At 54.9% G+C, this 22,089-nt stretch overlaps 1 long non-coding RNA gene across 2 annotated transcripts in view; it reads right to left on the bottom strand.

The window, feature by feature from the left end:
* LOC140735132 (uncharacterized) overlaps positions 1-22,089 on the bottom strand; it is a 48,521-nt gene that overhangs the window by 25,493 nt on the left and 939 nt on the right. The window lies entirely within an intron of this gene.

Raw genomic sequence — 22,089 nt, forward strand, 5'->3', positions numbered from 1 at the left:
CACTGGGAATCTCCATCCCAGCACCCACCTATTCACTGTGAATCTCCCTGTCATAGCACCCACCTGTTCACTGTGAATCTCCCTGTCTCAGCACCCATCAATTCACTGTGAATGCCCCAGTCCAGCACCCACCTGTTCACTGTGAATGCCCCTGTCCCAGCACCCATCAATTCACTGTGAATGCCTCAATCCAGCACCCACTTATTCACTGTGAATCACCCTGCCCCAGCACCCACCTGTTCACTGTGAATGCCCCAATCCAGCACCCACCTGTTCACTGTGAATGCCCCTGTCCCAGCACCCACCTGTTCACAGTGAATGCCCCAATCCAGCACCCACCTGTTCACTGTGAATGCCCCAATCCAGCACCCACCTATTCCCTGTGAATCTCGGTCCCAGCACCCACCTGTTCACTGTGAATCTCTCTGTCCCATCACCCACCAATTCACTGTGAATCTCCCTGTTCCACCACCCAGCAATTCACTGTGAATCTCCCTGTCCCAGCACCCATCAATTCACTGTGAATCTCCCTGCCCCAGCACCCATCAATTAACTGTAATTCTCCCTGTCCCAGCACCCACCTGTTCACTGTGAATCTCCCTGTCCCAGCACCCACCTGTTCACTGTGAATCTCTCCATCCCAGCACCCACCTGTTCACTGTGAATCTCCCTGCCCCAGCACCCACCAATTCACTGTGAATCTCCCTGCCCCAGCACCCACCTGTTCACTGTGAATGCCAAAATCCAGCACCCAGCTGTTCACTGTGAATGCCCCTGTCCCAGCCCCCACCTGTTCACTGTGAATCTCCCTGCCCCAGCACCCACCTGTTCACTGTGAATCTCCCTGCCCCAGCACCCATCAATTCACTGTGAATCTCCCTGTTCCAGCACCCATCAATTCACTGTGAATCTCCCTGCCCCAGCACCCACCTGTTCACTGTGAATCTCCCTGCCCCAGCACCCACCTATTCACTGTGAATCTCCATCCCAGCACCCACCTATTCACTGTGAATCTCCCTGTCCCAGCACCCACCTGTTCACTGTGAATCTCCCTGTCTCAGCACCCATCAATTCACCGTGAACGCCCCAATCCAGCACCCACCTGTTCACTGTGAATGCCCCTGTCCCAGCACCCATCAATTCACTGTGAATGCCCCAATCCAGCACGCACTTGTTCACTGTGAATGACCCAATCCAGCACCCACCTGTTCACTGTGAATGCCCCAATCCTGCACCCACCTATACACTGTGAATCTCCCTGCCCCAGTACCCTCCTGTTCACTCTGAATGCCCCAATCCAGCACCCTCCTGTTGACTGTGAATGCCCCTGTCCCAGCACCCACCTGTTCACTGTGAATGCCCCAATCCAGCACCCATCAATTCACTGTGAATGCCCCAATCCAGCACCCACCTGTTCACTGTGAATCTCCCAGCCCCAGCACCCACCTGTTCACTGTGTATCTCCCTGTCCCAGCACCCACCTGTTCACTGTGAATCTCCCAGCCCCAGCACCCACCTGTTCACTGTGAATCTCCCTGTGCCAGCACCCACCTGTTCACTGTGAATACCCCTGACCCAGCACCCACCTATTCACTATGAATTCCCCTGTCCCAGCACCCACCTGTTCACAGTGAATGCCCCTGTCCCAGCACCCACCTGTTCTCTGTGAATCTCCCTGCCCCAGCACCCACCTGTTCACTGTGAATCTCCCTGCCCCAGCACCCACCTATTCACTGTGAATCTACCTGCCCCAGCAACAATCAATTCACTGTGAATCTCCGTCCAAGTACCCACCTATTCACTGGGAATCTCCATCCCAGCACCCACCTATTCACTGTGAATCTCCCTGTCATAGCACCCACCTGTTCACTGTGAATCTCCCTGTCTCAGCACCCATCAATTCACTGTGAATGCCCCAGTCCAGCACCCACCTGTTCACTGTGAATGCCCCTGTCCCAGCACCCATCAATTCACTGTGAATGCCTCAATCCAGCACCCACTTATTCACTGTGAATCACCCTGCCCCAGCACCCACCTGTTCACTGTGAATGCCCCAATCCAGCACCCACCTGTTCACTCTGAATGCCCCTGTCCTAGCACCCACCTGTTCACAGTGAATGCCCCAATCCAGCACCCACATGTTCACTGTGAATGCCCCAATCCAGCACCCACCTATTCACTGTGATGCCCCTGTCCCAGCACCCACCTGTTCACTGTGAATGCCCCTGTCCCAGCACCCATCAATTCACTGTGAATGCCCCAATCCAGCACCTACCTGTTCACTGTGAATGCCCCTGTCCCAGCACCCACCTGTTCACTGTGAATGCCCCAATCCAGCACCCACCTGTTCACAGTGAATGCCCCAATCCAGCACCCATCTGTTCACAGTGAATGCCCTAATCCAGCACCTATCAAGTCACTGTGAATCACCCTGCCCCAGCACCCACCTGTTCACTGTGAATATCCCAGTCCCAGCACCCACCTGTTCACTGTGAATCACCCTGCCCCAGCACCCACCTGTTCACTGTGAATCTCCCTGCCCCAGCACCCACCAATTCACTGTGAATCTCCCTGTCCCAGCACCCATCAATTCACTGTGAATCTACGTCCCAGCACCCACCTATTCACTTCGAATCTCCGTCCCAGCACCCACCTATTCACTGTGAATGACAAAATCCAGCACCCACCTGTTCACTGTGAATCTCCCTGTCCCAGCACCCACCTATTCAATGTGAATCTCCCTGCCCCAGCACCCACCTGTTCACTGTGAATCTCCCTGTCCCAGCACCCACCTGTTCACTGTGAATCTCCCTGCCCCAGCACCCACCTGTTCACTGTGAATCTACCTGCCCAAGCACCCACCTATTCACTGTGATTCTCCATCCCAGCACCCACCTATTCACTGTGATTCTCCCTGTCCCAGCACCCACCTGTTCACTGTGAATCTCCCTGTCTCAGCAACCATCAATTCACTGTGAACGCCCCAATCCAGCACCCACCTGTTCACTGTGAATGCCCCTGTCCCAGCACCCATCAATTCACTCTGAATGCCCCAATCCAGCACCCTCCTGTTGACTGTGAATGCCCCTGTCCCAGCACCCACCTGTTCACTGTGAATGCCCCAATCCAGCACCCATCAATTCACTGTGAATGCCCCAATCCAGCACCCACCTGTTCACTGTGAATGCCCCAATCCAGCACCCAGCTATACACCGTGAATCTCCCTGTCCCAGCACCCACCTGTTCACTGTGAACCTCCGCCCCAGCACCCACCTATTCACTGTGAATCTCCCTGTTCCAGCACCCACCTGTTCACTGTGAATCTACCTGCCCCAGCACCCAACTGTTCACTCTGAATGCCCCTGTCCCAGCACTCACCTGTTCACAGTGAATGCCCCAATCCAGCACCCACCTGTTCACTGTGAATGCCCCAATCCATCACCCACCTATTCACTGTGAATCTCCCTGCCCCAGCACCCACCTGTTCACTGTGAATACCCCTGACCCAGCACCCACCTATTCACTATGAATTCCCCTGTCCCAGCACCCACCTGTTCACAGTGAATGCCCCTGTCCCAGCACCCACCTGTTCACTGTGAATCTCCCTGCCCCAGCACCCACCTGTTCACTGTGAATCTCCCTGCCCCAGCACCCACCTATTCACTGTGAATCTACCTGCCCCAGCAACAATCAATTCACTGTGAATCTCCGTCCAAGTACCCACCTATTCACTGGGAATCTCCATCCCAGCACCCACCTATTCACTGTGAATCTCCCTGTCATAGCACCCACCTGTTCACTGTGAATCTCCCTGTCTCAGCACCCATCAATTCACTGTGAATGCCCCAGTCCAGCACCCACCTGTTCACTGTGAATGCCCCTGTCCCAGCACCCATCAATTCACTGTGAATGCCTCAATCCAGCACCCACTTATTCACTGTGAATCACCCTGCCCCAGCACCCACCTGTTCACTGTGAATGCCCCAATCCAGCACCCACCTGTTCACTGTGAATGCCCCTGTCCCAGCACCCACCTGTTCACAGTGAATGCCCCAATCCAGCACCCACCTGTTCACTGTGAATGCCCCAATCCAGCACCCACCTATTCCCTGTGAATCTCGGTCCCAGCACCCACCTGTTCACTGTGAATCTCTCTGTCCCATCACCCACCAATTCACTGTGAATCTCCCTGTTCCACCACCCAGCAATTCACTGTGAATCTCCCTGTCCCAGCACCCATCAATTCACTGTGAATCTCCCTGCCCCAGCACCCATCAATTAACTGTAATTCTCCCTGTCCCAGCACCCACCTGTTCACTGTGAATCTCCCTGTCCCAGCACCCACCTGTTCACTGTGAATCTCTCCATCCCAGCACCCACCTGTTCACTGTGAATCTCCCTGCCCCAGCACCCACCAATTCACTGTGAATCTCCCTGCCCCAGCACCCACCTGTTCACTGTGAATGCCAAAATCCAGCACCCACCTGTTCACTGTGAATGCCAAAATCCAGCACCCAGCTGTTCACTGTGAATGCCCCTGTCCCAGCCCCCACCTGTTCACTGTGAATCTCCCTGCCCCAGCACCCACCTGTTCACTGTGAATCTCCCTGCCCCAGCACCCATCAATTCACTGTGAATCTCCCTGTTCCAGCACCCATCAATTCACTGTGAATCTCCCTGCCCCAGCACCCACCTGTTCACTGTGAATCTCCCTGCCCCAGCACCCACCTATTCACTTCGAATCTCCGTCCCAGCACCCACCTATTCACTGTGAATGACAAAATCCAGCACCCACCTGTTCACTGTGAATCTCCCTGTCCCAGCACCCACCTATTCAATGTGAATCTCCCTGCCCCAGCACCCACCTGTTCACTGTGAATCTCCCTGTCCCAGCACCCACCTGTTCACTGTGAATCTCCCTGCCCCAGCACCCACCTGTTCACTGTGAATCTACCTGCCCAAGCACCCACCTATTCACTGTGATTCTCCATCCCAGCACCCACCTATTCACTGTGATTCTCCCTGTCCCAGCACCCACCTGTTCACTGTGAATCTCCCTGTCTCAGCAACCATCAATTCACTGTGAACGCCCCAATCCAGCACCCACCTGTTCACTGTGAATGCCCCTGTCCCAGCACCCATCAATTCACTCTGAATGCCCCAATCCAGCACCCTCCTGTTGACTGTGAATGCCCCTGTCCCAGCACCCACCTGTTCACTGTGAATGCCCCAATCCAGCACCCATCAATTCACTGTGAATGCCCCAATCCAGCACCCACCTGTTCACTGTGAATGCCCCAATCCAGCACCCAGCTATACACCGTGAATCTCCCTGTCCCAGCACCCACCTGTTCACTGTGAACCTCCGCCCCAGCACCCACCTATTCACTGTGAATCTCCCTGTTCCAGCACCCACCTGTTCACTGTGAATCTACCTGCCCCAGCACCCAACTGTTCACTCTGAATGCCCCTGTCCCAGCACTCACCTGTTCACAGTGAATGCCCCAATCCAGCACCCACCTGTTCACAGTGAATGCCCCTGTCCCAGCACCCACCTGTTCACTGTGAATCTCCCTGCCCCAGCACCCACCTGTTCACTGTGAATCTCCCTGCCCCAGCACCCACCTATTCACTGTGAATCTACCTGCCCCAGCAACAATCAATTCACTGTGAATCTCCGTCCAAGTACCCACCTATTCACTGGGAATCTCCATCCCAGCACCCACCTATTCACTGTGAATCTCCCTGTCATAGCACCCACCTGTTCACTGTGAATCTCCCTGTCTCAGCACCCATCAATTCACTGTGAATGCCCCAGTCCAGCACCCACCTGTTCACTGTGAATGCCCCTGTCCCAGCACCCATCAATTCACTGTGAATGCCTCAATCCAGCACCCACTTATTCACTGTGAATCACCCTGCCCCAGCACCCACCTGTTCACTGTGAATGCCCCAATCCAGCACCCACCTGTTCACTGTGAATGCCCCTGTCCCAGCACCCACCTGTTCACAGTGAATGCCCCAATCCAGCACCCACCTGTTCACTGTGAATGCCCCAATCCAGCACCCACCTATTCCCTGTGAATCTCGGTCCCAGCACCCACCTGTTCACTGTGAATCTCTCTGTCCCATCACCCACCAATTCACTGTGAATCTCCCTGTTCCACCACCCAGCAATTCACTGTGAATCTCCCTGTCCCAGCACCCATCAATTCACTGTGAATCTCCCTGCCCCAGCACCCATCAATTAACTGTAATTCTCCCTGTCCCAGCACCCACCTGTTCACTGTGAATCTCCCTGTCCCAGCACCCACCTGTTCACTGTGAATCTCTCCATCCCAGCACCCACCTGTTCACTGTGAATCTCCCTGCCCCAGCACCCACCAATTCACTGTGAATCTCCCTGCCCCAGCACCCACCTGTTCACTGTGAATGCCAAAATCCAGCACCCACCTGTTCACTGTGAATGCCAAAATCCAGCACCCAGCTGTTCACTGTGAATGCCCCTGTCCCAGCCCCCACCTGTTCACTGTGAATCTCCCTGCCCCAGCACCCACCTGTTCACTGTGAATCTCCCTGCCCCAGCACCCATCAATTCACTGTGAATCTCCCTGTTCCAGCACCCATCAATTCACTGTGAATCTCCCTGCCCCAGCACCCACCTGTTCACTGTGAATCTCCCTGCCCCAGCACCCACCTATTCACTGTGAATCTCCATCCCAGCACCCACCTATTCACTGTGAATCTCCCTGTCCCAGCACCCACCTGTTCACTGTGAATCTCCCTGTCTCAGCACCCATCAATTCACCGTGAACGCCCCAATCCAGCACCCACCTGTTCACTGTGAATGCCCCTGTCCCAGCACCCACCTGTTCACTGTGAATGCCCCTGTCCCAGCACCCATCAATTCACTGTGAATGCCCCAATCCAGCACCTACCTGTTCACTGTGAATGCCCCTGTCCCAGCACCCACCTGTTCACTGTGAATGCCCCAATCCAGCACCCACCTGTTCACAGTGAATGCCCCAATCCAGCACCCATCTGTTCACAGTGAATGCCCTAATCCAGCACCTATCAAGTCACTGTGAATCACCCTGCCCCAGCACCCACCTGTTCACTGTGAATATCCCAGTCCCAGCACCCACCTGTTCACTGTGAATCACCCTGCCCCAGCACCCACCTGTTCACTGTGAATCTCCCTGCCCCAGCACCCACCAATTCACTGTGAATCTCCCTGTCCCAGCACCCATCAATTCACTGTGAATCTACGTCCCAGCACCCACCTATTCACTTCGAATCTCCGTCCCAGCACCCACCTATTCACTGTGAATGACAAAATCCAGCACCCACCTGTTCACTGTGAATCTCCCTGTCCCAGCACCCACCTATTCAATGTGAATCTCCCTGCCCCAGCACCCACCTGTTCACTGTGAATCTCCCTGTCCCAGCACCCACCTGTTCACTGTGAATCTCCCTGCCCCAGCACCCACCTGTTCACTGTGAATCTACCTGCCCAAGCACCCACCTATTCACTGTGATTCTCCATCCCAGCACCCACCTATTCACTGTGAATCTCCCTGTCCCAGCACCCACCTGTTCACTGTGAATCTCCCTGTCTCAGCAACCATCAATTCACTGTGAACGCCCCAATCCAGCACCCACCTGTTCACTGTGAATGCCCCTGTCCCAGCACCCATCAATTCACTCTGAATGCCCCAATCCAGCACCCTCCTGTTGACTGTGAATGCCCCTGTCCCAGCACCCACCTGTTCACTGTGAATGCCCCAATCCAGCACCCATCAATTCACTGTGAATGCCCCAATCCAGCACCCACCTGTTCACTGTGAATGCCCCAATCCAGCACCCAGCTATACACCGTGAATCTCCCTGTCCCAGCACCCACCTGTTCACTGTGAACCTCCGCCCCAGCACCCACCTATTCACTGTGAATCTCCCTGTTCCAGCACCCACCTGTTCACTGTGAATCTACCTGCCCCAGCACCCAACTGTTCACTCTGAATGCCCCTGTCCCAGCACTCACCTGTTCACAGTGAATGCCCCAATCCAGCACCCACCTGTTCACTGTGAATGCCCCAATCCATCACCCACCTATTCACTGTGAATCTCCCTGCCCCAGCACCCACCTGTTCACTGTGAATACCCCTGACCCAGCACCCACCTATTCACTATGAATTCCCCTGTCCCAGCACCCACCTGTTCACAGTGAATGCCCCTGTCCCAGCACCCACCTGTTCACTGTGAATCTCCCTGCCCCAGCACCCACCTGTTCACTGTGAATCTCCCTGCCCCAGCACCCACCTATTCACTGTGAATCTACCTGCCCCAGCAACAATCAATTCACTGTGAATCTCCGTCCAAGTACCCACCTATTCACTGGGAATCTCCATCCCAGCACCCACCTATTCACTGTGAATCTCCCTGTCATAGCACCCACCTGTTCACTGTGAATCTCCCTGTCTCAGCACCCATCAATTCACTGTGAATGCCCCAGTCCAGCACCCACCTGTTCACTGTGAATGCCCCTGTCCCAGCACCCATCAATTCACTGTGAATGCCTCAATCCAGCACCCACTTATTCACTGTGAATCACCCTGCCCCAGCACCCACCTGTTCACTGTGAATGCCCCAATCCAGCACCCACCTGTTCACTGTGAATGCCCCTGTCCCAGCACCCACCTGTTCACAGTGAATGCCCCAATCCAGCACCCACCTATTCCCTGTGAATCTCGGTCCCAGCACCCACCTGTTCACTGTGAATCTCTCTGTCCCATCACCCACCAATTCACTGTGAATCTCCCTGTTCCACCACCCAGCAATTCACTGTGAATCTCCCTGTCCCAGCACCCATCAATTCACTGTGAATCTCCCTGCCCCAGCACCCATCAATTAACTGTAATTCTCCCTGTCCCAGCACCCACCTGTTCACTGTGAATCTCCCTGTCCCAGCACCCACCTGTTCACTGTGAATCTCTCCATCCCAGCACCCACCTGTTCACTGTGAATCTCCCTGCCCCAGCACCCACCAATTCACTGTGAATCTCCCTGCCCCAGCACCCACCTGTTCACTGTGAATGCCAAAATCCAGCACCCACCTGTTCACTGTGAATGCCAAAATCCAGCACCCAGCTGTTCACTGTGAATGCCCCTGTCCCAGCCCCCACCTGTTCACTGTGAATCTCCCTGCCCCAGCACCCACCTGTTCACTGTGAATCTCCCTGCCCCAGCACCCATCAATTCACTGTGAATCTCCCTGTTCCAGCACCCATCAATTCACTGTGAATCTCCCTGCCCCAGCACCCACCTGTTCACTGTGAATCTCCCTGCCCCAGCACCCACCTATTCACTGTGAATCTCCATCCCAGCACCCACCTATTCACTGTGAATCTCCCTGTCCCAGCACCCACCTGTTCACTGTGAATCTCCCTGTCTCAGCACCCATCAATTCACCGTGAACGCCCCAATCCAGCACCCACCTGTTCACTGTGAATGCCCCTGTCCCAGCACCCACCTGTTCACTGTGAATGCCCCTGTCCCAGCACCCATCAATTCACTGTGAATGCCCCAATCCAGCACCTACCTGTTCACTGTGAATGCCCCTGTCCCAGCACCCACCTGTTCACTGTGAATGCCCCAATCCAGCACCCACCTGTTCACAGTGAATGCCCCAATCCAGCACCCATCTGTTCACAGTGAATGCCCTAATCCAGCACCTATCAAGTCACTGTGAATCACCCTGCCCCAGCACCCACCTGTTCACTGTGAATATCCCAGTCCCAGCACCCACCTGTTCACTGTGAATCACCCTGCCCCAGCACCCACCTGTTCACTGTGAATCTCCCTGCCCCAGCACCCACCAATTCACTGTGAATCTCCCTGTCCCAGCACCCATCAATTCACTGTGAATCTACGTCCCAGCACCCACCTATTCACTTCGAATCTCCGTCCCAGCACCCACCTATTCACTGTGAATGACAAAATCCAGCACCCACCTGTTCACTGTGAATCTCCCTGTCCCAGCACCCACCTATTCAATGTGAATCTCCCTGCCCCAGCACCCACCTGTTCACTGTGAATCTCCCTGTCCCAGCACCCACCTGTTCACTGTGAATCTCCCTGCCCCAGCACCCACCTGTTCACTGTGAATCTACCTGCCCAAGCACCCACCTATTCACTGTGATTCTCCATCCCAGCACCCACCTATTCACTGTGAATCTCCCTGTCCCAGCACCCACCTGTTCACTGTGAATCTCCCTGTCTCAGCAACCATCAATTCACTGTGAACGCCCCAATCCAGCACCCACCTGTTCACTGTGAATGCCCCTGTCCCAGCACCCATCAATTCACTCTGAATGCCCCAATCCAGCACCCTCCTGTTGACTGTGAATGCCCCTGTCCCAGCACCCACCTGTTCACTGTGAATGCCCCAATCCAGCACCCATCAATTCACTGTGAATGCCCCAATCCAGCACCCACCTGTTCACTGTGAATGCCCCAATCCAGCACCCAGCTATACACCGTGAATCTCCCTGTCCCAGCACCCACCTGTTCACTGTGAACCTCCGCCCCAGCACCCACCTATTCACTGTGAATCTCCCTGTTCCAGCACCCACCTGTTCACTGTGAATCTACCTGCCCCAGCACCCAACTGTTCACTCTGAATGCCCCTGTCCCAGCACTCACCTGTTCACAGTGAATGCCCCAATCCAGCACCCACCTGTTCACTGTGAATGCCCCAATCCATCACCCACCTATTCACTGTGAATCTCCCTGCCCCAGCACCCACCTGTTCACTGTGAATACCCCTGACCCAGCACCCACCTATTCACTATGAATTCCCCTGTCCCAGCACCCACCTGTTCACAGTGAATGCCCCTGTCCCAGCACCCACCTGTTCACTGTGAATCTCCCTGCCCCAGCACCCACCTGTTCACTGTGAATCTCCCTGCCCCAGCACCCACCTATTCACTGTGAATCTACCTGCCCCAGCAACAATCAATTCACTGTGAATCTCCGTCCAAGTACCCACCTATTCACTGGGAATCTCCATCCCAGCACCCACCTATTCACTGTGAATCTCCCTGTCATAGCACCCACCTGTTCACTGTGAATCTCCCTGTCTCAGCACCCATCAATTCACTGTGAATGCCCCAGTCCAGCACCCACCTGTTCACTGTGAATGCCCCTGTCCCAGCACCCATCAATTCACTGTGAATGCCTCAATCCAGCACCCACTTATTCACTGTGAATCACCCTGCCCCAGCACCCACCTGTTCACTGTGAATGCCCCAATCCAGCACCCACCTGTTCACTGTGAATGCCCCTGTCCCAGCACCCACCTGTTCACAGTGAATGCCCCAATCCAGCACCCACCTGTTCACTGTGAATGCCCCAATCCAGCACCCACCTATTCCCTGTGAATCTCGGTCCCAGCACCCACCTGTTCACTGTGAATCTCTCTGTCCCATCACCCACCAATTCACTGTGAATCTCCCTGTTCCACCACCCAGCAATTCACTGTGAATCTCCCTGTCCCAGCACCCATCAATTCACTGTGAATCTCCCTGCCCCAGCACCCATCAATTAACTGTAATTCTCCCTGTCCCAGCACCCACCTGTTCACTGTGAATCTCCCTGTCCCAGCACCCACCTGTTCACTGTGAATCTCTCCATCCCAGCACCCACCTGTTCACTGTGAATCTCCCTGCCCCAGCACCCACCAATTCACTGTGAATCTCCCTGCCCCAGCACCCACCTGTTCACTGTGAATGCCCCAATCCAGCACCCACCTGTTCACTGTGAATGCCAAAATCCAGCACCCAGCTGTTCACTGTGAATGCCCCTGTCCCAGCCCCCACCTGTTCACTGTGAATCTCCCTGCCCCAGCACCCACCTGTTCACTGTGAATCTCCCTGCCCCAGCACCCATCAATTCACTGTGAATCTCCCTGTTCCAGCACCCATCAATTCACTGTGAATCTCCCTGCCCCAGCACCCACCTGTTCACTGTGAATCTCCCTGCCCCAGCACCCACCTATTCACTTCGAATCTCCGTCCCAGCACCCACCTATTCACTGTGAATGACAAAATCCAGCACCCACCTGTTCACTGTGAATCTCCCTGTCCCAGCACCCACCTATTCAATGTGAATCTCCCTGCCCCAGCACCCACCTGTTCACTGTGAATCTCCCTGTCCCAGCACCCACCTGTTCACTGTGAATCTCCCTGCCCCAGCACCCACCTGTTCACTGTGAATCTACCTGCCCAAGCACCCACCTATTCACTGTGATTCTCCATCCCAGCACCCACCTATTCACTGTGATTCTCCCTGTCCCAGCACCCACCTGTTCACTGTGAATCTCCCTGTCTCAGCAACCATCAATTCACTGTGAACGCCCCAATCCAGCACCCACCTGTTCACTGTGAATGCCCCTGTCCCAGCACCCATCAATTCACTCTGAATGCCCCAATCCAGCACCCTCCTGTTGACTGTGAATGCCCCTGTCCCAGCACCCACCTGTTCACTGTGAATGCCCCAATCCAGCACCCATCAATTCACTGTGAATGCCCCAATCCAGCACCCACCTGTTCACTGTGAATGCCCCAATCCAGCACCCAGCTATACACCGTGAATCTCCCTGTCCCAGCACCCACCTGTTCACTGTGAACCTCCGCCCCAGCACCCACCTATTCACTGTGAATCTCCCTGTTCCAGCACCCACCTGTTCACTGTGAATCTACCTGCCCCAGCACCCAACTGTTCACTCTGAATGCCCCTGTCCCAGCACTCACCTGTTCACAGTGAATGCCCCAATCCAGCACCCACCTGTTCACAGTGAATGCCCCTGTCCCAGCACCCACCTGTTCACTGTGAATCTCCCTGCCCCAGCACCCACCTGTTCACTGTGAATCTCCCTGCCCCAGCACCCACCTATTCACTGTGAATCTACCTGCCCCAGCAACAATCAATTCACTGTGAATCTCCGTCCAAGTACCCACCTATTCACTGGGAATCTCCATCCCAGCACCCACCTATTCACTGTGAATCTCCCTGTCATAGCACCCACCTGTTCACTGTGAATCTCCCTGTCTCAGCACCCATCAATTCACTGTGAATGCCCCAGTCCAGCACCCACCTGTTCACTGTGAATGCCCCTGTCCCAGCACCCATCAATTCACTGTGAATGCCTCAATCCAGCACCCACTTATTCACTGTGAATCACCCTGCCCCAGCACCCACCTGTTCACTGTGAATGCCCCAATCCAGCACCCACCTGTTCACTGTGAATGCCCCTGTCCCAGCACCCACCTGTTCACAGTGAATGCCCCAATCCAGCACCCACCTGTTCACTGTGAATGCCCCAATCCAGCACCCACCTATTCCCTGTGAATCTCGGTCCCAGCACCCACCTGTTCACTGTGAATCTCTCTGTCCCATCACCCACCAATTCACTGTGAATCTCCCTGTTCCACCACCCAGCAATTCACTGTGAATCTCCCTGTCCCAGCACCCATCAATTCACTGTGAATCTCCCTGCCCCAGCACCCATCAATTAACTGTAATTCTCCCTGTCCCAGCACCCACCTGTTCACTGTGAATCTCCCTGTCCCAGCACCCACCTGTTCACTGTGAATCTCTCCATCCCAGCACCCACCTGTTCACTGTGAATCTCCCTGCCCCAGCACCCACCAATTCACTGTGAATCTCCCTGCCCCAGCACCCACCTGTTCACTGTGAATGCCAAAATCCAGCACCCACCTGTTCACTGTGAATGCCAAAATCCAGCACCCAGCTGTTCACTGTGAATGCCCCTGTCCCAGCCCCCACCTGTTCACTGTGAATCTCCCTGCCCCAGCACCCACCTGTTCACTGTGAATCTCCCTGCCCCAGCACCCATCAATTCACTGTGAATCTCCCTGTTCCAGCACCCATCAATTCACTGTGAATCTCCCTGCCCCAGCACCCACCTGTTCACTGTGAATCTCCCTGCCCCAGCACCCACCTATTCACTGTGAATCTCCATCCCAGCACCCACCTATTCACTGTGAATCTCCCTGTCCCAGCACCCACCTGTTCACTGTGAATCTCCCTGTCTCAGCACCCATCAATTCACCGTGAACGCCCCAATCCAGCACCCACCTGTTCACTGTGAATGCCCCTGTCCCAGCACCCACCTGTTCACTGTGAATGCCCCTGTCCCAGCACCCATCAATTCACTGTGAATGCCCCAATCCAGCACCTACCTGTTCACTGTGAATGCCCCTGTCCCAGCACCCACCTGTTCACTGTGAATGCCCCAATCCAGCACCCACCTGTTCACAGTGAATGCCCCAATCCAGCACCCATCTGTTCACAGTGAATGCCCTAATCCAGCACCTATCAAGTCACTGTGAATCACCCTGCCCCAGCACCCACCTGTTCACTGTGAATATCCCAGTCCCAGCACCCACCTGTTCACTGTGAATCACCCTGCCCCAGCACCCACCTGTTCACTGTGAATCTCCCTGCCCCAGCACCCACCAATTCACTGTGAATCTCCCTGTCCCAGCACCCATCAATTCACTGTGAATCTACGTCCCAGCACCCACCTATTCACTTCGAATCTCCGTCCCAGCACCCACCTATTCACTGTGAATGACAAAATCCAGCACCCACCTGTTCACTGTGAATCTCCCTGTCCCAGCACCCACCTATTCAATGTGAATCTCCCTGCCCCAGCACCCACCTGTTCACTGTGAATCTCCCTGTCCCAGCACCCACCTGTTCACTGTGAATCTCCCTGCCCCAGCACCCACCTGTTCACTGTGAATCTACCTGCCCAAGCACCCACCTATTCACTGTGATTCTCCATCCCAGCACCCACCTATTCACTGTGAATCTCCCTGTCCCAGCACCCACCTGTTCACTGTGAATCTCCCTGTCTCAGCAACCATCAATTCACTGTGAACGCCCCAATCCAGCACCCACCTGTTCACTGTGAATGCCCCTGTCCCAGCACCCATCAATTCACTCTGAATGCCCCAATCCAGCACCCTCCTGTTGACTGTGAATGCCCCTGTCCCAGCACCCACCTGTTCACTGTGAATGCCCCAATCCAGCACCCATCAATTCACTGTGAATGCCCCAATCCAGCACCCACCTGTTCACTGTGAATGCCCCAATCCAGCACCCAGCTATACACCGTGAATCTCCCTGTCCCAGCACCCACCTGTTCACTGTGAACCTCCGCCCCAGCACCCACCTATTCACTGTGAATCTCCCTGTTCCAGCACCCACCTGTTCACTGTGAATCTACCTGCCCCAGCACCCAACTGTTCACTCTGAATGCCCCTGTCCCAGCACTCACCTGTTCACAGTGAATGCCCCAATCCAGCACCCACCTGTTCACTGTGAATGCCCCAATCCATCACCCACCTATTCACTGTGAATCTCCCTGCCCCAGCACCCACCTGTTCACTGTGAATACCCCTGACCCAGCACCCACCTATTCACTATGAATTCCCCTGTCCCAGCACCCACCTGTTCACAGTGAATGCCCCTGTCCCAGCACCCACCTGTTCACTGTGAATCTCCCTGCCCCAGCACCCACCTGTTCACTGTGAATCTCCCTGCCCCAGCACCCACCTATTCACTGTGAATCTACCTGCCCCAGCAACAATCAATTCACTGTGAATCTCCGTCCAAGTACCCACCTATTCACTGGGAATCTCCATCCCAGCACCCACCTATTCACTGTGAATCTCCCTGTCATAGCACCCACCTGTTCACTGTGAATCTCCCTGTCTCAGCACCCATCAATTCACTGTGAATGCCCCAGTCCAGCACCCACCTGTTCACTGTGAATGCCCCTGTCCCAGCACCCATCAATTCACTGTGAATGCCTCAATCCAGCACCCACTTATTCACTGTGAATCACCCTGCCCCAGCACCCACCTGTTCACTGTGAATGCCCCAATCCAGCACCCACCTGTTCACTGTGAATGCCCCTGTCCCAGCACCCACCTGTTCACAGTGAATGCCCCAATCCAGCACCCACCTGTTCACTGTGAATGCCCCAATCCAGCACCCACCTATTCCCTGTGAATCTCGGTCCCAGCACCCACCTGTTCACTGTGAATCTCTCTGTCCCATCACCCACCAATTCACTGTGAATCTCCCTGTTCCACCACCCAGCAATTCACTGTGAATCTCCCTGTCCCAGCACCCATCAATTCACTGTGAATCTCCCTGCCCCAGCACCCATCAATTAACTGTAATTCTCCCTGTCCCAGCACCCACCTGTTCACTGTGAATCTCCCTGTCCCAGCACCCACCTGTTCACTGTGAATCTCTCCATCCCAGCACCCACCTGTTCACTGTGAATCTCCCTGCCCCAGCACCCACCAATTCACTGTGAATCTCCCTGCCCCAGCACCCACCTGTTCACTGTGAATGCCAAAATCCAGCACCCACCTGTTCACTGTGAATGCCAAAATCCAGCACCCAGCTGTTCACTGTGAATGCCCCTGTCCCAGCCCCCACCTGTTCACTGTGAATCTCCCTGCCCCAGCACCCACCTGTTCACTGTGAATCTCCCTGCCCCAGCACCCATCAATTCACTGTGAATCTCCCTGTTCCAGCACCCATCAATTCACTGTGAATCTCCCTGCCCCAGCACCCACCTGTTCACTGTGAATCTCCCTGCCCCAGCACCCACCTATTCACTGTGAATCTCCATCCCAGCACCCACCTATTCACTGTGAATCTCCCTGTCCCAGCACCCACCTGTTCACTGTGAATCTCCCTGTCTCAGCACCCATCAATTCACCGTGAACGCCCCAATCCAGCACCCACCTGTTCACTGTGAATGCCCCTGTCCCAGCACCCACCTGTTCACTGTGAATGCCCCTGTCCCAGCACCCATCAATTCACTGTGAATGCCCCAATCCAGCACCTACCTGTTCACTGTGAATGCCCCTGTCCCAGCACCCACCTGTTCACTGTGAATGCCCCAATCCAGCACCCACCTGTTCACAGTGAATGCCCCAATCCAGCACCCATCTGTTCACAGTGAATGCCCTAATCCAGCACCTATCAAGTCACTGTGAATCACCCTGCCCCAGCACCCACCTGTTCACTGTGAATATCCCAGTCCCAGCACCCACCTGTTCACTGTGAATCACCCTGCCCCAGCACCCACCTGTTCACTGTGAATCTCCCTGCCCCAGCACCCACCAATTCACTGTGAATCTCCCTGTCCCAGCACCCATCAATTCACTGTGAATCTACGTCCCAGCACCCACCTATTCACTTCGAATCTCCGTCCCAGCACCCACCTATTCACTGTGAATGACAAAATCCAGCACCCACCTGTTCACTGTGAATCTCCCTGTCCCAGCACCCACCTATTCAATGTGAATCTCCCTGCCCCAGCACCCACCTGTTCACTGTGAATCTCCCTGTCCCAGCACCCACCTGTTCACTGTGAATCTCCCTGCCCCAGCACCCACCTGTTCACTGTGAATCTACCTGCCCAAGCACCCACCTATTCACTGTGATTCTCCATCCCAGCACCCACCTATTCACTGTGAATCTCCCTGTCCCAGCACCCACCTGTTCACTGTGAATGCCCCTGTCCCAGCACCCATCAATTCACTCTGAATGCCCCAATCCAGCACCCTCCTGTTGACTGTGAATGCCCCAATCCAGCACCCAGCTATACACCGTGAATCTCCCTGTCCCAGCACCCACCTGTTCACTGTGAACCTCCGCCCCAGCACCCACCTATTCACTGTGAATCTCCCTGTTCCAGCACCCACCTGTTCACTGTGAATCTACCTGCCCCAGCACCCAACTGTTCACTCTGAATGCCCCTGTCCCAGCACTCACCTGTTCACAGTGAATGCCCCAATCCAGCACCCACCTGTTCACTGTGAATGCCCCAATCCATCACCCACCTATTCACTGTGAATCTCCCTGCCCCAGCACCCACCTGTTCACTGTGAATACCCCTGACCCAGCACCCACCTATTCACTATGAATTCCCCTGTCCCAGCACCCACCTGTTCACAGTGAATGCCCCTGTCCCAGCACCCACCTGTTCACTGTGAATCTCCCTGCCCCAGCACCCACCTGTTCACTGTGAATCTCCCTGCCCCAGCACCCACCTATTCACTGTGAATCTACCTGCCCCAGCAACAATCAATTCACTGTGAATCTCCGTCCAAGTACCCACCTATTCACTGGGAATCTCCATCCCAGCACCCACCTATTCACTGTGAATCTCCCTGTCATAGCACCCACCTGTTCACTGTGAATCTCCCTGTCTCAGCACCCATCAATTCACTGTGAATGCCCCAGTCCAGCACCCACCTGTTCACTGTGAATGCCCCTGTCCCAGCACCCATCAATTCACTGTGAATGCCTCAATCCAGCACCCACTTATTCACTGTGAATCACCCTGCCCCAGCACCCACCTGTTCACTGTGAATGCCCCAATCCAGCACCCACCTGTTCACTGTGAATGCCCCTGTCCCAGCACCCACCTGTTCACAGTGAATGCCCCAATCCAGCACCCACCTGTTCACTGTGAATGCCCCAATCCAGCACCCACCTATTCCCTGTGAATCTCGGTCCCAGCACCCACCTGTTCACTGTGAATCTCTCTGTCCCATCACCCACCAATTCACTGTGAATCTCCCTGTTCCACCACCCAGCAATTCACTGTGAATCTCCCTGTCCCAGCACCCATCAATTCACTGTGAATCTCCCTGCCCCAGCACCCATCAATTAACTGTAATTCTCCCTGTCCCAGCACCCACCTGTTCACTGTGAATCTCCCTGTCCCAGCACCCACCTGTTCACTGTGAATCTCTCCATCCCAGCACCCACCTGTTCACTGTGAATCTCCCTGCCCCAGCACCCACCAATTCACTGTGAATCTCCCTGCCCCAGCACCCACCTGTTCACTGTGAATGCCAAAATCCAGCACCCACCTGTTCACTGTGAATGCCAAAATCCAGCACCCAGCTGTTCACTGTGAATGCCCCTGTCCCAGCCCCCACCTGTTCACTGTGAATCTCCCTGCCCCAGCACCCACCTGTTCACTGTGAATCTCCCTGCCCCAGCACCCATCAATTCACTGTGAATCTCCCTGTTCCAGCACCCATCAATTCACTGTGAATCTCCCTGCCCCAGCACCCACCTGTTCACTGTGAATCTCCCTGCCCCAGCACCCACCTATTCACTGTGAATCTCCATCCCAGCACCCACCTATTCACTGTGAATCTCCCTGTCCCAGCACCCACCTGTTCACTGTGAATCTCCCTGTCTCAGCACCCATCAATTCACCGTGAACGCCCCAATCCAGCACCCACCTGTTCACTGTGAATGCCCCTGTCCCAGCACCCATCAATTCACTGTGAATGCCCCAATCCAGCACGCACTTGTTCACTGTGAATGACCCAATCCAGCACCCACCTGTTCACTGTGAATGCCCCAATCCTGCACCCACCTATACACTGTGAATCTCCCTGCCCCAGTACCCTCCTGTTCACTCTGAATGCCCCAATCCAGCACCCTCCTGTTGACTGTGAATGCCCCTGTCCCAGCACCCACCTGTTCACTGTGAATGCCCCAATCCAGCACCCATCAATTCACTGTGAATGCCCCAATCCAGCACCCACCTGTTCACTGTGAATCTCCCAGCCCCAGCACCCACCTGTTCACTGTGTATCTCCCTGTCCCAGCACCCACCTGTTCACTGTGAATCTCCCAGCCCCAGCACCCACCTGTTCACTGTGAATCTCCCTGTGCCAGCACCCACCTGTTCACTGTGAATACCCCTGACCCAGCACCCACCTATTCACTATGAATTCCCCTGTCCCAGCACCCACCTGTTCACAGTGAATGCCCCTGTCCCAGCACCCACCTGTTCACTGTGAATCTCCCTGCCCCAGCACCCACCTGTTCACTCTGAATGCCCCTGTCCCAGCACTCACCTGTTCACAGTGATTGCCCCAATCCAGCACCCACCTGTTCACTGTGAATGCCCCAATCCATCACCCCCCTATTCACTGTGAATCTCCCTGCCCCAGCACCCACCTGTTCACTGTGAATGCCAAAATCCAGCACCCACCTGTTCACTGTGAATACCCCTGACCCAGCACCCACCTGTTCACTATGAATGCCCCTGTCCCAGCACCCACCTGTTCACAGTGAATGCCCCTGTCCCAGCACCCACCTGTTCACTGTGAATCTCCCTGCCCCAGCACCCACCTATTCACTGTGAATCTCCCTACCCCAGCACCTACCTGTTCACTGTGAATCTCCGTCCCAGCACCCACCTATTCACTGTGAATCTACCTGCCCCAGCACCCATCTATTCACTGTGAATCTACCTGCCCCAGCACCCATCAATTCACTGTGAATCTCCATCCCAGCACCCACCTATTCACTGTGAATCTCCCTGTCCCAGCACCCACCTATTCAATGTGAATCTCCCTGTCTCAGCACCCATCAATTCACTGTGAATGCCCCAGTCCAGCACCCACCTGTTCACTGTGAATGCCCCTGTCCCAGCACCCATCAATTCACTGTGAATGCCCCAATCCAGCACCCACCTATTCACTGTGAATCTCCCTGCCCCAGCACCCACCTGTTCACTGTGAATGCCCCTGTCCCAGCACCCACCTGTTCACAGTGAATGCCCCAATCCAGCACCCACCTGTTCACTGTGAATGCCCCAATCCAGCACCCACCTATTCCCTGTGAATCTCCGTCCCAGCACCCACCTGTTCACTGTGAATCTCTCTGTCCCATCACCCACCAATTCACTGTGAATCTCCCTGTTCCACCACCCAGCAATTCACTGTGAATCTCTCTGTCCCAGCACCCATCAATTCACTGTGAATCTCCCTGCCCCAGCACCCATCAATTCACTGTGATTCTCCCTGTCCCAGCACCCACCTGTTCACTGTGAATCTCCCTGTCCCAGCACCCACCTGTTCACTGTGAATCTCTCCATCCCAGCACCCACCTGTTCACTGTGAATCTCCCATTTTCAGCACCCACCAATTCACTGTTAATCTCCTTGCCCCAGCACCCACCTGTTCACTGTGAATCTCCCTGTCCCAGCACCCACCAATTCACTGTGAATCTCCCTGTCCCAGCACCCACCTATTCAATGTGAATCTCCCTGCCCCAGCACCCACCTGTTCACTGTGAATGCCAAAATCCAGCACCCACCTGTTCACTGTGAATGCCAAAATCCAGCACCCAGCTGTTCACTGTGAATGCCCCTGTCCCAGCCCCCACCTGTTCACTGTGAATGCCCCAATCCAGCACCCACCTATTCACTGTGAATGTCCCAGCACCCACCTATTCACTGTGAATCTCTGTCCCAGCACCCACCTATTCACTGTGAATCTCCCTGCCCCAGCACCCACCAATTCACTGTGAATCTCCCTGTCCCAGCACCCACCTGTTCACTGTGAATCTCCCTGCCCCAGCACCCACCTGTTCACTGTGAATCTCCCTGTCCCAGCACCCACCTGTTCACTGTGAATCTCCCTGTCCCAGCACCCACCTGTTCACTGTGAATCTCCCTGCCCCAGCACCCACCTGTTCACTGTGAATCTCCCTGTCCCAGCACCCAGCAATTCACTGTGTATCTCCCTGCCCCAGCACCCATCAATTCACTGTGAATCTCTCTGTCCCAGCACCCATCAAGTCACTGTGAATGCCCCTATCCCAGCACCCACCTGTTCACTGTGAATGCCCCTGTCCCAGCACCCACCTGTTCACAATGAATGCCCCAATCCAGCACCCACCTTTTCACTGTGAATGCCCCAATCCATCACCCACCTATTCACTGTGAATCTCCCTGTCCTAGCACCCACCTGTTCACTGTGAATCTCCCTGCCCCAGCACCCACCAATTCACTGTGAATCTCCCTGTCCCAGCACCCACCTGTTCACTGTGAATCTCCCTGCCCCAGCACCCACCAATTCACTGTGAATCTCCCTGTCCCAGCACCCACCTGTTCACTGTGAATCTCCCTGCCCCAGCACCCACCAATTCACTGTGAATCTC

This window comes from Hemitrygon akajei, chromosome 11, assembly GCF_048418815.1.
Source record: "Hemitrygon akajei chromosome 11, sHemAka1.3, whole genome shotgun sequence".
NCBI lineage: Eukaryota > Metazoa > Chordata > Chondrichthyes > Myliobatiformes > Dasyatidae > Hemitrygon > Hemitrygon akajei.